A 6000-nucleotide genomic window follows, 5' to 3' on the forward strand; every position below is an offset into this window, starting at 1 on the left:
TCAACAGTACTAGCAGCAAACTTTACTTATTTATTTTATACGTTTTTTTTTCCTGAAAAAGCAGATATGTTGCAAGGACAGAGACATTTCTTTTATATATGCACTGTCACCAGATGCTACTCCAAGACTGCCTTTCCATCTCTTTATTTAGCAGCAATAATCTTCTCCTGAACAAAGATAGCCAGCCAAAGCTACACCCAAAAGTCATTTATCATTTGTTTCCACATTTGTATTCCTATTGTTAACTCTCTATCAGGGTTGCCTTTGAGGTGAGGCTACGTAACCAGTTAATACACTGCTAAATCAGGATGAAATGCTTAGATTAAGTTGGGAGACGTTTTGGCCATAGTAAATTGCAACTCAAATCCTGAAAAGTAGCTTATAAACTTGTCTGCTCCCCTGTTTTAGCACTGGTTCTCCCTGCTTTTAGTGTCAAGAAGCAAATCCACTGGTTGTACCGAACAAGGAAACTTGCACAATGGCTTCCCAGACAATGGCTGGCGCTGGACAGGGTTATTAATGTCTCATTTTTCATATGTATAAAGAGCGACTCAAGCAACGGCAACAACATGAACCAACCAACCAACCCCAAAAAAGAAAAAGGAAAAGGCTTCAGGATCATTGGCCACTTGCAGTGTGAATTCAAGAGGGAATGTTTTTAAAACCCCATTCTGTAACTAGATCCTAGACATACCTCCCATCAATGGCCCTCCCTTTTATCAAGCTAATCATAGCCGTTGTGTTTTGTTGTCAAAACACCTCCTTAAGATTGAAAGCCTTTTTTTCAGTGGCAGGATTTGGGAGGCTATCACAAAAGTTGCTGGGTGTTTGAACTATCTCCTCTCCCTCTTTTTTACCCATCTGAAAGAGAATAATCAACACAATTATTGGATTACATACCTACACAATTCTAGAACCCAACTCAGACAATCTGGATCATGGCCTATTATATACCAAACAAGCATTCTGAAGAATTGCTGAGATTTTTAAAAAATTGTATCAGAAAGGCAAACCTTACTGGTTTTTAAGAATATCAGTCCAGAATCCCAAAAGACTCAGGTATGACTTCTAGTACGTTGTGACTAAATAGATATATTCCAGATAAAGATATGGATAAGGATTTCTTTTCTTCTTCTGGGGAAAGGGCCAGAACTAAGCTCTGTTTGTTCTTATCTCAAGACTGAAAGAAAAGGTCTTTACCTGAAGAGCAGCTTAAAAATTCAGATATTATTCCTAGCCAGACTCCAAAGTCATCTCAGGTAGGTGCTTCCAGCTCTGAGTCAATTACGTGTTGCTCTCAGTCTCTCAACAGACTCTGAGCTTTGGAGAAGTTAGGTTACTACCTAGGGGGGAGAGAGGCAGGCAGTTCTGCTAAACAAATGCCAAGAGAAGAAATCTGGATAGAAGCCTTGGCTTTCATATTTACATGAAATATGGACTTCTTCATGGACTTGGTTTGAATAAACATATCTTTAGACATACAGTTCAGTCCTACCTATGAATACACAGAAGGAGAATACACAGGAATGCAGTCCAAGTTGACACTGTCTAAACCTAGAAGTTGTGAATTATGCAAATCTGATTATCCAGCACACCCTCTGTTCAAGTCCAGTCTTGCCATTTCTATTTTTATTTTTGGTTGAGTTTTTCTGCAAGTGTATTTCAGTTCAGAACTTCACACCACAAATTTTAGTCATGGTTTGAATCCACAGAAATACTGAACTTGCTGAAGCAAGCAAAATAATAAATTAATTCAAATGCCAACAAAATAATGCTTTCCTCCCATCATCCTTTGTTTAATAATGTTGACTCTTTTCACTTTTTAAAAAAAGCAACTTTGAAATACACATAACTATTTTTTCATTGTATGTTGATAGAGTTATTTGAGCTAATTGTATTTTGCAACAGTGTACTCACATTACAGATGAATAAACAAGAATTAAACAAGGAGAAGGTATATGACCATAATAGGAGGGTTGAGAGATACTGAGAAGAAAAGAAGTTACACAAAAGACCAGAGCTTTTAGAACTGTACATGGAGATAATAAAATGATGGAAGGAATATAGCAAGAATGAAGTACAAGTAATTATGTAGAAGATCTGGAAAATGTGGAAAATTTTCTAGGACCCAAATATTTGAATAGCCATCCCAGCCATTTCCCAGCTTCTTGTTTCCAAATGTGTTAGTCTATGGCACCTTCCCTCCCTCCCTCCCTCCCTCCCTCCCTCCCTCCTTTTTCTTTCTTTCTTTCTTTCTTTCTTTCTTTCTTTCTTTCTTTCTTTCTTTCTTTCTTTCTTTCTCTCTCTCTCTCTCTCTCCCTCCCTCCCTCCCTCCCTCCCTCCCTCCCTCCCTCCCTCTTTCTTTCTTTCTTTCTTTCTTTCTTTCTTATTTAAAATTTGGTCACCACCCATCTCACAAAGGAGCAACTCTGGGCAGTTTACAGTAAAAACAAGAATAAATATTAATTTATAAATTTGTAGAGCCCTCCCATCTAACCACTTGCAACTCTGGGCAGCAAACATAAGATTAAAAAGCAACAAAACAAAAAAATAAAATAAAATAGCACAATAAGAACAAAATGGTGCCCAAGAACAATCTAGCCAAATCTATATAAGAGCAGCCATACTAAAAAATCACATAGGTGGGCTCATCCAACCTCCTGATCCCATGTATGAGGTCCAGGTCTTCAAGGATTTATGAAATGCCAGCAGGATTGAGGCCAAGTGAATTTCAGGGGCAACAGTGTTCCAAAGGTCAGGCAGTGCAAGAGAGAAGGCATGCTTCCTGGGTCCCACCAGATAGCACTGTTTAATAGATGGAACCCAGAGCATGTCTACCCTACCAGATCTAGTGGGATGGGCAAAGACTATCAGAAAAAGGTAGTCTCAGAAATAGCCTGGCTCTATGCCATGAAGGGATTTATAGGTGATAGCCAGAACCTTGAATTGCACCCAGAAATGGATTGGGAGCCACTGCAGGTCATGGAGTAGTGGCATACTGAGGTGTCCCTATAACTGCCAATGCTGCAGCATTGTGGACCAACGATAGCTTCCAAGTGGTCTTAAAGGGAGGCCCCACATACAGCACACTGTAGTAAACCATTTGGGAGGTGACCAAGACATAAATGATCATGAACAATGCCTCACGATCCAGGAAAGGGTACAATTGGTGTTCAAGAGGAATCTCTGCAAAGGCCCTCCTTGCCATGGCTGCCACCTGGTCCTCAAACAGGAGACATGAGTCAAGGAGGACTTCCAACTTGTGCACCAGTTCTGTCTGGGCCAGCGTGACTCCACTGAGAACTAAGGACTCTGGTGACTTATAGCATCTTCTAGCATCACCCAGCCAATACTTAAGCAACATAAACTCTGCCCTCATTACTGTTACATTGGTACAATGGTAGTTGGATGAATCTAGAAAATGTATACTTTATTAGTGGAGATACTACTTGCAACTCCTATAAATCTTACAATTTCCATTGCTTTGTTAAACATCAGGCTGGACACCCAGTCAGAAAAGGCTGGGCTGAAAAATCCATATGTTTCTGAAAGCAGCCGTGAAAGATCTCACCTAACACAGCAATATGCTCCAGAAGAGAACTGATCAGAACACTAATTTCTCCCATGGGGCAGGGAAAAGAAAAGTTAAGGGAAAAAATGGCAATAAATAGTAACTAAAGGGCAAGATGAAGTCAAGGGGAGTACTGCTGAGACATAAAATTAAGGGAAGGGAAATGATCACTCAGTTGCCAAGCTCAGCCATGATAATTTTCCATCTGTCTAGTTATATATTTTGTACCCTTGTTGGCATCTCCTTACTAGTCTGTCAAATGTTTTCCTTGAATTCCCAGGGATAATATATGCTGCTGTAACACCTATCTTTTATAGCAGTAAGTTTTAAAATTCACTAATACAAATCTTAATTTGTCATAAAAATGCAATGGAATTCATGGAAACTGTCAGCGAGATGATCCTGAGGCTAGTAGCCTCTGACTTTTGGGTAATTCCCTAATTTTCAGGAAGTGCTTTGACTTAATTGAATTAAGAAGAGTTGCAATATGGAAACCATCAGGAATATGAATGCCTTCTTAACTTTCCAAGGCATTTCCTAGACCCAAAAGAATAATTTGAAACTGGTTCCTCTATAGCAGTGTTTCTCAACCTAGGCAACTTGAAGATGTGTGGACTTCAACATGCCTGGGGAATTCTGGGAGTTGAAGTCCACACATCAACTTGCCTAGGTTGAGAAACACCACTCTATAGTCTTGATAGGGAAAGACGGACATAGGCCCATCTCAGGATAAATCACCAGATCAAAGAACTATTTCAGAACTCCTCTTACGGACTCTTCTGTTCTAACTAGCTTAATCCATCTGTCTCTCTCAGCCATATTTTTAAAATGGGTAAGCAGCTTCGTTTAACTCAGTCAGGGGACAAGAGAACTGAAGAAGGTGTGTATTCATGCAAAAATCAAACGTTTCTTCTCCTTGTTAAACTTCAGTCCAAGTGTCCTCAAGCCTTAATTCCAAATTTTCTTTGCCTTGGCGAAAGACCCTGATCCTAGTACAATATCTTTTCCTTGATGAGGTCAAATCAATGATGCTATTCCTTTTTTGTCTTATTATAACTTCTTGTACTATACAGCCAGAGAGAAATTTTAGTTGGCGCAAATCCATCCCTTCTGCCTTCCATTTCAGCAAAAGTTGATCTGCATACAAGCACAACTATAATTACAAAAAAGACATCTGCCTCATGTCCACAGCTGTATCTCAGGGTCCATTCCATTCCATCTATAGATACAGAGCTGGTATATCTGGGCTGCAAAAATCTGGACAAATACCAGAGGGGAGCAAACCTGGTCACTTCTAATGGTTATTGGGATTTTTGTGGATCTGATACTGTGCCTCAACACATGATTGCTCTATCATGGACCACTATAATTGTGAAAGTAGCAATTAGAAGGTTGAAGGGTTTTGTTTTTTCCTTCTGTTAAAGCTAAAATGCCAGTGCAGTTAACAGTGCTTAGAGGAGTCACAACCCAAGTACCTTTTGGAGCTAAATTTTATCTAGCTAAATATTTTAATTCTTCCCTCATGCTCCCTTGCTTATTTCTATGGTTAGCATTGTCTATGGAATAGTCAGATTCCAAGGAAAGGCCTAATTTTAAGGCTTCCCACTCTTTTTTTTTTTTTAATTTTTAGGAGCTGCAAAAGATCCTTATATTTCTAGATTTCTCAGGCATAAATGTACATATGCAGCACTGTTCATCTGTAAAATGATGTTGGGCTTTAGCTTTGGGACCAGAGTTTTTTTCTAATGTGGTACAGCAATGAAAAGCAACTCACTTCATGGCCAGAAAATAAGTATAGGGCTATAGAAAAAGGGGATGAGGTATTATTTAAAGTAATATAGTATGTAGATTTAAAAAAATAAAGTTTCTGAAGGAAAAAAAAAACAAACTCCTTCTCTTACACACATACCATTTTTGCATTTTTTTTTTTTACTTCATAGGACTATTTTTTATGTGTCGATATCATCCACACAGAAAAAAAATTGAAATGGATGGAAGGCTCACCTTTGATCTCATTTTCTTTTTAAGTTATTTCTGCCTTATTGTACAAGGATGGCAGCATGTTCCTGCAGAATAGGCCTCTCAGTGTAAGTTAGCATCAGAACGTCTGGTATATAAAGAGCACTGTGCATTTTTTGTATAATTAAACATATGCCATGATGTAACATAATTGAGAATCTTGCTTTAATAGGTGGAAGCTTTGCTGACTCATCAAAGCATGTGTCTTGAAATTCTGGACTAAACTATAAAACTAATTTTTGTTTATGCAAAGGGTTATGTGTAAACATTTAGTTTGCATCTGTTTGCAAAAGGTCTATTTCCAAACAATAATTTAGAAGAAAATGAAAGGAAAGCATCACACCTATCATTGAGAACACTATCAACCTAATGCCATATTCAGAAAAAAAGGCCAAGTACTGACACGTCTT

This window comes from Python bivittatus, unplaced genomic scaffold (assembly GCF_059951505.1).
Source record: "Python bivittatus isolate LINGU-HERP-01145 unplaced genomic scaffold, Pbiv_v1 ctg000080_np1212, whole genome shotgun sequence".
NCBI classification, from domain to species: Eukaryota; Metazoa; Chordata; class Lepidosauria; order Squamata; family Pythonidae; genus Python; species Python bivittatus.